At 39.3% G+C, this 11,766-nt stretch overlaps 1 protein-coding gene across 2 annotated transcripts in view; it reads right to left on the reverse strand.

Annotated features, from left to right (window-relative positions):
- NIPBL (NIPBL cohesin loading factor) overlaps positions 1-3,902 on the reverse strand; it is a 206,270-nt gene extending 202,368 nt beyond the window's left edge. The window contains exon 1 of one of the 2 annotated variants that reach the window (XM_046000821.1): positions 2,556-3,902. The gene's annotated coding sequence lies outside the window, so the exon portion shown is untranslated. The remainder of the gene's footprint in view (positions 1-2,555) is intronic. The other variant, XM_046000822.1, reaches the window with a different exon arrangement.
- Between the last annotated feature and the right edge of the window lie 7,864 nt (positions 3,903-11,766).

An 11,766-nucleotide genomic window follows, 5' to 3' on the forward strand; every position in this document is an offset into this window, starting at 1 on the left:
TACAGGGTCTTCTTTCACTAAATTAAAAAAAATAACAGTAGAAATACAAAAATAGCCACTGGTGCTATCCATATAACCAATACAGGGGAGGTAGAGCAGAGTATTTATAATCTCTAGGGAAATACAAATTATTCCTTCCAACTAAGTTGTCAAAAATTTTAAAGTTCAAGTTTAGGGGTTTTTTTGAGCTTTATAATGCTTCCTCCTTTAAAAATAACCCATATAATTGGTTTGGATCAAACAAAAAGTATTTTCAATTTACTTTAAAATGTTTACACTCTCTTAATGAAAGCTATCACACAACCTGTATTACTTACAAAACACTAAATATGTAGAATTGGGAAAATAAGATCTGTTAAGAACTAATTCACTTTAATCAAAGTCACAAGAAAAAAATCAATCACAGAAACAGATATCTAACACATTGATTCAAACATCTGTGTAAGAAAGCTCCCTTTAACTACAAAACTCTAAAAGTAAGTTGCTTCTGTTGTTGAAAACTAAGCAAGCAGAACTCCTATTTTCCATTACCTTTAGTAGAAACACGTTCATCCTTTGACATACATCTCCGTATTTTATTTAAATAAAAGTTGTAAAGGCATCACAGGTTCATTTAAGGGCCTTTCAAACATTCATACTGAAACCCTTACCCACCCACCCCCCCAAGTCCCAAACCCTCTGCTTAAGATGTGAAGTGTTCCTCCCTTCTGTATTCCCTCCCCCTAGCAAGCCCCCATTCGCCTGCCCCCCACCCAGTGTAGGCCTGAGGCCCTGTAGCAAACAGTGTCTAACAGGAGCAGGCAGCACAAAGACAGGAATGGGAGATTAGTGGGAGGGAGGGAGGCCGGGATTGGGGCTCAGCAGGAGCTTCAGGCTTTTTAAAATTCAAACTGCTCCCTGACCAATACAAATCACGGACACGCTACTGACTACTACACGGATTTATAGCATTAAAAACATGCCTAGTACGTGACAGCTATATTAACTTCACTCTTTTTAACATTTATCCATACATTTGCTGGAAATATGCAACAATTTATTTTAAGCAGAGGGCTAAACTCAAAAATAACCTTCAGAAAAGTTATTCTACAATGACAATAATAATTTGATGAGACACAAAAAATCTGAACTAATGTAACACCCATTAGTAAAACAAGGGACTTTGTTGATCAGTGTTGCTTCATTCTAACCAGTGAAAGTTTTCCTTCAGTGAATATGAGACAAAGTATCAAAATAGTCTAATGCCAGGTACATTTATTTTTTCTTTGCAGTTTGTATGGCTGAGCACTTTTAAATTGATTGTTTTTCCCTTTTACCAACCTACCCTTCCAACACCTCAATAAACAACCTCTGAACACTTTACTTACTCGTGAACTAGAATTTGTTAAGGCAGAACTGATATTTTTCTCTAGCATTTACAGATACATTTGACCTATTAAAATGACACCTCTCTCATTACACAGTCAAACATCATGGGCACAAACAGCCAATGACAATCCTGGGACCTCAAGAAGATCTGCCCTGACATGAAAGGATGGCACCTTCTACATTTTTTTTTTTTTTAATCTCCCTGGGATTTTAAGCATAACTTCATTTCTATACTTTTAGAGAAAATGGGTTTTACCTGTACCTCGGTACAATTCTCAAAACATTTAATATTCTTCTTATGCTTCTACATACTTAGATCAGGAAGTACCTGAGTATTTCATGTATAGTCGTTTAAAACTGCCCTTATATAACGCACACAAATCTAAAGTGGCAGGGTAAACCTGTCAAGTACTTTACACTCGCCTTTGAATAAAAGTCCATGTGCAACACACACTGTCAAACAACAACATAAAAGCTCTTGGTGGGGGGGGGGGGAGCATATGCAGTGTCTACCACACTATGGTTTTCTATATTAAATATTCATGTGGGCAATTTAATTCTTTCAAAAAAGAAAATGAGTATTAACTTTCTAATGTCCAAACAAGTTTTACACAGGGCAAGAATTACCACTGGATCCGTGTCTGAGTATTTACATTTGTCTCACTAACTGAAACTACTTCCTCCCTTCATGGGGTCACAGGGGGAAGAAGGGGGGTTGTTTGTTTCACTGGGACGTTCCCCACTCCCGGACCAGGAAAGTTGTAAATATGGGGACGATCAGGGCACATTTGCTGTTAGTTGTATTGTTTCCGCCTCCTCACTAGCTACGGCTCTTCTCCCGGGCGAGGCCTGTCACCGACCAGCAGTAGCTCCGCTCAGCCCGGAGCTCTCCTAATCCCCGAGCTCAAGTAGATTCCGCTGGCCCGCGGCCTGCACTCTCCGCCGGGCCTACGCCTCCCCGGCCGCCCGGCAGGAGCCCAGTCCCCGCCACCGGAGCCGGCCGGGAGAGAGTACAAAACCACCGCCACCCAGGGCGGCTGCCACCAGAGAGGAGCGAACTCTAGACTCGCCCGTGGAGGAGACCTGGGGCCGCTAAGGAAACGGCGGGGAGGGGAGCGAGGAGGAGAGACGCTGAGGACCTGGCGCCGCCGCCGCCGCCGCCGCCGAAATAAAGAGCAGGAATTTACCTGGGCGAATCGGCGTCTGAATCCAAGGGGAGGCCGAGGCCGCTGTGGCGAGAGACTATAATCCGGGCCGGGAGGGGGGGTGGCTACGGCTCCTCTTCCGTCTCCTCAGTGCGGGGAACATGTAGAGCCGGGGGGAGACCAGCCGAGAAGACAAATCGCTGCTTCTTCTTCCTCCTCCTCCTCCTTCTCCCACATAGAAACACTCACAAACACCCGACCGGGGGCCCGAGCTACCGGGGGGGCATCGCCGCCGGCCCGGGAACCAATCCTCCTGTCGGCGGGGGCGTCCCTCCCTGCGGCTTGGTGGTGTCGGGTGAGTCGGTACCGACGGAGGGAGGGGGGGGAGGGCGGGGGGGGAAGGAGCCCTGTGTGTGTCTCTCTCTCGTTCCGTCTCTCCCTCTCAGAACAAAATGCCGACCGGAAGTGCAGCTGCAGGAATGACTCCCTCCGCCGGCGCCAAACACTAACAACCACCCCCTCTTCCCCACTCCACTTCCGCCACCGCCGCTGCCGCCGCCACTTGGGCTCGCGTCCTCGGCCGCGCCGCACCACCCCACGCCCGGGCGGGCCGGGGCCGGCGGCAGGCGGTGGCGGCTCTCCTTTGCGCCCTTCTCCTCCTCAGAGCGACTGCGGATGTTGCCTTTTATTGTCGATCCTGCGGAGCGGCGTTTTCGCTGCGGCACGGGCGGCACGGGCTCTCTCCTGTCCTTATTTTCCCGGAGGCCGACCGGAGCGGGGCCCGAGTTCGGTGATGGTCGTGGGCGTGAGGGGCGCTCAGGCCCGGCGCGGCTCGCAGGCCCGGCTCGCTAACCCAGCTGGTGGTCATTAGCTTAGGGAGCCGAGCCCGGGGCGGCCGCGTAGAGGACGCCCGCGATTCGACGACGGTGCATCTTTTAAATGGTGTCTCTGCAGTCTGGCAGATGGATGTATCGTACACCTTCTCTCCCCTGGAGAGGCTGCACTCTACGCCTGAGTCTGCCTTATTTCTGCGGAGTGAGAACGCAACCCTTGGAGGTGAAGAAGATTCCCCGCTGGATTGAATTGGGATCGTGTTTGTGATGCTTTGGTTTCTGGAAATATGCGGCCTTTCTGGTCTTTTTGTTGGCGGTGGTTTTGGCTCTTCCCTAACTGTCAGGATGAAGGCCTGTAGGCGACGCTGTGCGAACGAGGAGCTGGCCGGCGGCGGGTCCGGAGCGCGCGGGTCCGCGCCCCGCTCTAGGTGTGGGTGGAGCCCGGCGCCAGGGGAGAGCCTCCCGCCGCGACGCGGGCCACCGGCCGACCGTGGGCTGCCAGGGCGGGGACTGGGGCCGGCCGGTTTCCAACGTCGTTGTCCTCTTTCCATGTGAAACACTGAGGTACTGCAAGAGGCTGGAGCACAGATGTGTGTACAGTGCCATGCTTCTTGTGGTCTCCTGTTGTAACAAACTTTTATCTTGGCGCAGTTCTCTGTTAAGTTGGTGTAAATTAAAGGGGGGGGGGGGGCTTTGTTCTTTTAAAATGCAGTAGGTAAGCGAATTTTATTCAAGGGGGACGAAATGTGTGTTCTAGTTTCATGAATTTAGGTTATACGTTAATTGTATTGTTTACGTATTCGCGTGTGTTTTCCAATACGCTAAAGTAAATGGGGGAAATTTGCACTCAGGTTATTCCATTTGCCTCAAAAATCACTCGAGAAACTAAATCAGGTCTTGTTAACTCGTTTACTCGAGACCCTGCAATGGCATCGCATCTAGCCGAGAGGAAAAGCCAAAGTCTTGACCGTGGCCTAAATAAACTGCGGGCGGTTGGGGGAGAACCTGCCCTTATATTCTTGCGAGCTGGACCTCTGCCTTTGCTATTCTGGGTGCCGTACTCTTTCCCCCATAGGGAAATCCATAAGGCTTGCTCCCTCACCTTCAGGATTTTGCTCTGATGTCACCTCGGGACTTCCATGGCCCCCTCTTGAAACTGCGTGTTCCCTGTCCCCCTTTCCCATTTTAACCTTCAGGCGTTTTACTATCTTACGTGTTGATCTTAGTATGTTTTTCCCCTGTAGAATGTTAGGCGAGGGCGAGAAGTTTTGTTTTTCTCCACTGGTCTTTGTGGAGAAAATAATGTCTAGACTAATGCCTGACATACACAGTGGGTGCTTAACATTTGGTTAATGAATAAATGACAATTATAAGGGCCCTGAGCTCCCCCTGCCACAGCAATTTCTGAACTCTAGGCCTTAATATATGCACTTACATGCCACAGAGAACCTTATGAAAGATTTGTGAAAACGGAAAAAAACAACACATGGGCAAAACCGAGTTTATTACAGAGTTCTAGAAAAGGGCATAACTTCTAGACATTCACCCTCCACAATACCAGAAGTCTCACAGGCTAGTGATAATTGTTTTTAGGTTTCTGTAAATGGGCTTGATAGAGGACAGTTGATAGTAGATCACATGATCATATTCATACTGGGCGAATTAGCTGTGCTAATTTATCCCGTCTTTATCCCGTCTCCCCTCTTGTAAAATACAGGCTAAATTAAAGTCTGTGAGAATTTGGTTGGCCTAGCCCAAATCCAGCATTACTGGAAAAGTTCATTCAGCATTTACTGGGCAAAAAAATGTGTGCCAAGCACAATTATTCAAAAGGTGCATGTTTCTGAGGCTTTATATAAAGGACCACATATGACTACTTTGGTTACTATTCAGTTATGCTGTCAAGCAAAGCAAATACTAGTGAAATTTATTTTTACAGTTTCCTCCATAAGAAAAGACTCAGTGAAAGCTGAGTGGTTATTTTACTTCACCTTTTAGTTTGCAGTTTATTACATTTACTTACCTTTTGGTAGCGCTGAATATACCAGTAAGTTAATTGACAATGATTTTTCAAAACAAACAAATTGAGAATTTTTATTTTCTATTATTGCCTGAAAAAATAGGCCTTTTAAAATAAGGATGTATACCGATAAACTAGAAATTATGCAATAAACTTTTGGCCATGATACTTCACATCATACTTCATGTATTGAATTTCTCGGAGAAGAAAAGACAGTCTTTAAAACCATTAATACAAATAGTTAGATCCAACAGTCTGTTCGTTTTAAGTTTACCCATTAATCTTAAGAACAGCTTTAAGTAATATACAGATGGCTCAGAATATGTTTTTTCACTCAGTTTCAAAATAGTATTATTTCAGTTTGCTTAAGGAAACACAATTATCTTCCTATATACTTTCTTAAGGAAACACAATTATCTTCCTATACACTTTCTTAAATGTTATTGGTAAACTAGTAATTTTGCATGTCTAGGTAACAAAAGTCTTGGCATTATTGTGGCATTTAATTTATAGTTTTAGAGGTGTTATTTTTCACTTCCCTCATTTATTGAAGTCTAGATGCTAATTAGGTTTATGATAAGCAGCTCATATATTAGTGAAGGAAAATAGACAAGGTCTGTACCTTTAAGAGTTTTAACTTGTATATAGTTTGTATCAATTTTTTTCCAGGTCACAGAATTAAAGAAATTGTCTCAATGCGGACAGAATATTTTTCTATTAAATCAGTTAGTGTTTTGCTTGCCTACATTTAAGTATCCAAGTTGAGATCTTGTGTAGAATCGCTTAATCTAATTTTAGTATTTTCTTGATTTGTCTTGTTTCTTGGGGTTTTTTTCTGGGAAGGGAAGGGGTTGCTTATTTTTGATCATCACCATCCATTTTATTTTGCTTTTACACTTTTAAATATTTATGTCCCAAATCAGTTGATTTATGGTGGCTTTATATTTTCATTGTTATATCCTTGATTTGTCAATAATTTGTAGATAGCCCTTACTCTGACCTAATATTGCCCCCTTGCTTTAAGTACTGAGTTGCACTAATTATATTTATTTATTTTATACTCCTGGATATTCCCGTATGTATTCTTGATCAGTAAACTGCATAAGATTTAATAAAGTATTTTTAAATAAATTTCAAGGATTAAATATTGAATGTCAGCAGTTGGTACAATTCACAAATTACGAATTTTTTATAATATCTTCAAGATAAATACAGTTTGCCATAAAATGATAGAAATGAAAATTTTAGAAAATCATTTCCACATTATTTTATGCCCACTAGTTCTATTCTTTGTTAGTGATATAATTAAGTCTTACAGAAAAAAAGTAAAGAACATGTGTATGTATGTTTTGTAGACTATTTCATATGCTACTGAAATTTCATATTTAAGAAATTAAGTTACTTTTAGGATGATTTTGATCTTAAGAAACTTTGATGAAGAAAGAGTTCATTATAGATGTTGGTTTGAGGGTTAACTACAGAAATATCAACAGTCTATAAATGTGTTCCTGTTTCAGATTTTCAAAGTGAATACCTAATCAAATTTGTGATAGTATCTATGAGGGTTATTTACTGTATTTTAAGATGACAGAAATTAATGGATTTTCCCTGCTCAAGGACTTTCTTCATCTTGGCCTTCAAGAATAAGTTTTGTCCTTGCATTAATCCTTCATTTTCTTGAAATTCATGGATTTTATTATTCATGCCATCCACTTACCCTATGACTTTCCTGTATTTACATTTTTATGTATCTGTACTTTATACTCCCAAATAAAAGCAACTCACTATACTACATTACAGATTTCACTGCATTACATAGAGTAAGGTCCTTAAAAAAGGCATTTCTAAAATACTTCAATTTAATTATTTAGGGTCATCTTCATTAAAGCCTAATCTTAATGGAACCTACACATATGCTGAATGTGAACCAGATAGTTAAACTATACATGTATTTTAATCCTAATCCAATCTGGAGTAACAGATTAAAAATGACTTTATCTGTGAAGGAAGAAAACAAAATCCATTAAAAACTTAACATCTAAAATGGTTATGAAGGGAGTGCTTATGATGCTCTTAAAAGCTTCTCCACTAGACCAGTGCTTTAAAACTTGGTCATATACCATTATGGGTCATGAAATTTAGTGGGTTGTAACTGGCATTTTTTATTTAAAACAAAGAAAAGAATAGAATCTGGATTCTATAATAATTAAGTACATGACACATGGTAAAGTATATTTTTAAGTAAACATTCCATTTTTGTGTGTACATGTGCTGAATTAACATGTAAAATCTATTTCTTACTATGGGTTATAGGCCCAAAAAAGTACAGTTTTTTAAAAAAAACCTACCTTTACTTCCCCTCAGAAAATGAAGAAGAGTGTTAAAGTTCTGATTGCCTATGTAGTAAGGCGTTTTAGAGGAAACATTTTAGGGTATTTTAAAGGAGGTTTGATAGTGATTTCAGAAAGGTGATTTTAAGGTAAAAGGTAATAAACTATGTAGAAATGATAAATATTTAAGAAAGAATTTCCTAGTAGAGCTAAATTTGGTGTGGTTAGATCTATGACTATTATTTTTTGCAGTACATTTTCTAATCTCAGATGCTAAAGGCAGCAAAATAATAAATGTAAGGCAAAAGATAGGTTTGTTTCTATTTCTTCCCACCCTCTCTTCAGTCTTAAAACAAGTGTTCATTAACTAGCAATAGGAATGCAAAGAAAAATGTTACCTTCATGAGCAATTACAAGAACAGGTTATTCTCTGAAAATGATAGAAACTCCTCTTCCCCCCAAAATAACAAACTGTCAATAAGGCTTTCTCTCTAGTCCAGGTAAATAATTTCTTTAAGTAAATAGTTAACCGTCATTTGCCATCCAGCTTACTCTTATGTATTTAAATGTGCTTAAAATTGTGTACAGAATTTAAAGGGGAAATTTTAAAAGGAGAGTATTGTGTATAGAGTTTTAAAGGGAGGCAATATGCTGTATAAAATGAAAAATAACTATCAAACAGAAAATAAGGATTATGTTACACTGGAATGTCTTAATAGGATTTAGACATTTCAATAAAATTTAAACATTACATACTGTTTTGCCTAATTTCAATATAGATTTCAATACTGTAACATTGACAGGTCTAAGAGCATTAATAAGTTTCTTTTCAGACTTATGCTTCCAGTTTCCTTTCGATTATAGATATTTAAGACCTAGTTTGTTTAAAACCTTAACACAAAATTGAGAGAGCATAAGAATCTCTAATTCAATTATTGAACCAAAACTTATATACCCCAAGTATTTCACCAACGCAAGACATACTCTATAGAACTAAGACAGCAATTATATTACTAACCAGCAGAGGGAGCCAAGTCAGTCCTGAAAGGGTAGGAGTACAAAGGAAGACCACATGACTTCCTGTTTGTTTGTTTGACTGGCAGCTGTTCTCTTTTTGAGTGTAGTCTACCGAAAGCCAAGTAAAAGGATAGAAAGGCTACCAGTGTATCAGATGTGGACAGGGCGACAATTTTAACTGTCAAATTGCTTTGCATGAAGCAGACTGAAAGAAAACATACTTCTGCTTAAATTAAGGACAACCCAGGGAAGAATTTACAGCATAAAAGAGAATTCTTTAAAAACCAGATATTAAAAGTTGAATAAAATATGCAAACAGTAAGATACTGATTTTCTTTCTAATGCAGGTGATGAAATTAATGTGGATCAGAACAAAGCAATTAAGCAGAGGAAAGTCAAGTAGAAATAGAAAAGTGGAACTGTCTCAGTATTGCCACCTAAGATGGCAAACCATAGAAAACATTACCTTAGGATGATGATGAATTACCAGTCGGATAAAACCATGAACCACTTTTTAATAAATCTGCTTTTATCAACAGCTGAAATGGGGCTCTATATAGACACATTTTAAAATTATAAAGTTGGTACAGATAAGCAGATTGACCTTACATTCAATTTATATTCACTTTGATAAAGGAATAAATTTTGATTAAAAATAATTACAGCAAAATAATATAATGAGGTGGTTTTTCACTTTAGAAAATAGAATTGTTTCCACTACCCTTTATAAATACAATAAAGGCAATATCTGCTTTGTGACAGAAGTGTGGAAGAATGTAGTTGCTAAATGATAATTGTACTGTCAGCTTATTTAATATTTTCTAAGAACCTCAAAGTGCCTGATTATCTGAAGTAAAACTGTAAAAGCTGGGTGTTAGCTAACTGCATCAAAATGAAAAGCTTAAAAACCCAAGCAATTTTAGTCAAACAAATGCTAGTCTATCCACTTACTAATAAATGATAGCCTATCCACTTACTAATTGCATGTTTGTGGAAACTTACTGTCTGAAGCACAGAAGGACAATGGATTCAGGCAAATTTTAGCTATAGGTACATTTATGTGTTTATTCATTCCAAAAATATGCTTCTTGAACACTTAAAATCTCCAGAAGACCTGGAACTTACCTTCATTAAGAACTGGACGAATTCTTGTTGAAATATTTAATTTCACTAAAATATGTGAACAATCAAATTCAATATGTAACCCATTGAATCCAAGGAGTATGTAGAACTATGTAAAGTATGTAGAAAACATTATGTAGAAGAAAATCATTTAATATTGAGTACCACGAGGTAGATTGTAAACCTCTATAGATCAATTGTTTATAGGTTAGGTCAGTATAATACACTAACCTATTTATTGGTATCTTGTATCAAATCAGTTAATCACGACAATGATATCGAAGAAATAAAATTCATCTCATGTCAGGCTTAGAAACATTTTAATGCCAAAACAATTCAATCAATATTACTTTTTTCTTTAAAGATTTATTTATTTGAGAGAGCACAAGCTGGGTAGGGGGGTAGTTGGGTGTGGGTGAAGGGTAAGAGGATGAGGGATAAGTAGACTCCGCTGAGCAGGGAGTCCAATGCAGGGCTCAATCCCAGGACCCTGGGATCATGACCTGACCTGAAGGCAAATGCTCACCCGACGGCCACCCAGGCACCCCAAGCCTGATCTTTCTAATTATATTTTAAATTCTGTTAATGTTTCCACCCGTGGAAAAATACTGTCTTTTAAAAATTACATTAATAAATGGCATTGCCTTGAACCATTTCTTTATTGACGAACATAATAATGGGTTAACTCATATCAAATTCCAATAAAAACTATGAACATTGTCACCAAAGTCAATATTGTAATGTCTAAATTATGTAGGATAAGGGCACCTGGGTGGCTCAGTTGGTTAAGCATCTGCCTTCAGCTCAGATCACGATCCCAGGGTCCTGGGATCAAGCCCTGCCCGGAGCCCACATCCCCACATTGAGGAGCAATGTGTTCATCCCTGTTCATCAGGGAGCCTGCTTCTCCTTTGCAGCTCAGCCTACTTGTGCTCTCTCTCTGTTAAATGAATAAATAAAATCTTTAAAAAATATATGTAGGATAAGTTTTTCCCTTTTACCTAATTTTTATTTAATAATCTAAGTCTCTGACTGTAATGATAAAACCAAGCAAGGAAGGAAAAGAAAACAGCTCAATCCTTGTCTTATTCCAGAGTAGGGAATGACAACAGATGAGTAAAAGCAAGAAAGCAACTTCCAGTGAACAAAAGGGTTGAGTAAAGGATGTCACTCTCCCTAAAAAATTAAATATAAAAATTTAACCAGGAATTTAAAGCCACTGTCAATACTGTTTTTTAACACTGCTTTTTGGACTTTTGAAATATTTATTTTCTCTTTGAAAAAAGCAGCACCCAAACCCAAGATGCTTTAGTAGTCTGGTTTCTCATTTATTAGTCTCTTTCCGCCTTACACTGTTGAATTCTGTCACTCTCGTGAGGCACCTCTCTGATGGCGCTTTTTCAGTGCTGCCTTCCTAATTCTATCATCAACATACAGTCGCTTTCTCAAATATATGCAGATGATTCCTCATGATCATGTCCAAACTATGTAACTTTTGCTTGATGTAAGGGGAAGGGAAGTAACTTACATTATGAATTTAAAAGAGCTAGTAATACTTGATAATACTTCAGATATACAAAAGTATTTTTAATTTGAAGAACTTAACAGGCTTTCTGTGAAAAATGTGGAATATCTGTGTTGTGCTAGGAGTTTAGAATTGATAAAGTGGAGTCTTGTGCTTACATTAAATTTTGTGGGCTTTAACTGTACCTACAATACTGCTGTAAAAACGTCATAGCTGTGAAATCTGGCTCTTTAAGAAATGCTCACCAGAAAACTGGTTTGAAACAATTCTAACTATGATGTAACTACTATATTTAATATAATAAAAGGATGACGTCTGAATAAATGAGTCTCTAATTCTCTGTATTTTTAGAATAGTATTGTTTTCTAAGAGTATCAGAAGACAAGGGGCTGCTTTTTTCTAGATC

The sequence above is a fragment of the Meles meles genome, chromosome 3 (genome assembly GCF_922984935.1).
Source record: "Meles meles chromosome 3, mMelMel3.1 paternal haplotype, whole genome shotgun sequence".
Taxonomy (NCBI): domain Eukaryota; kingdom Metazoa; phylum Chordata; class Mammalia; order Carnivora; family Mustelidae; genus Meles; species Meles meles.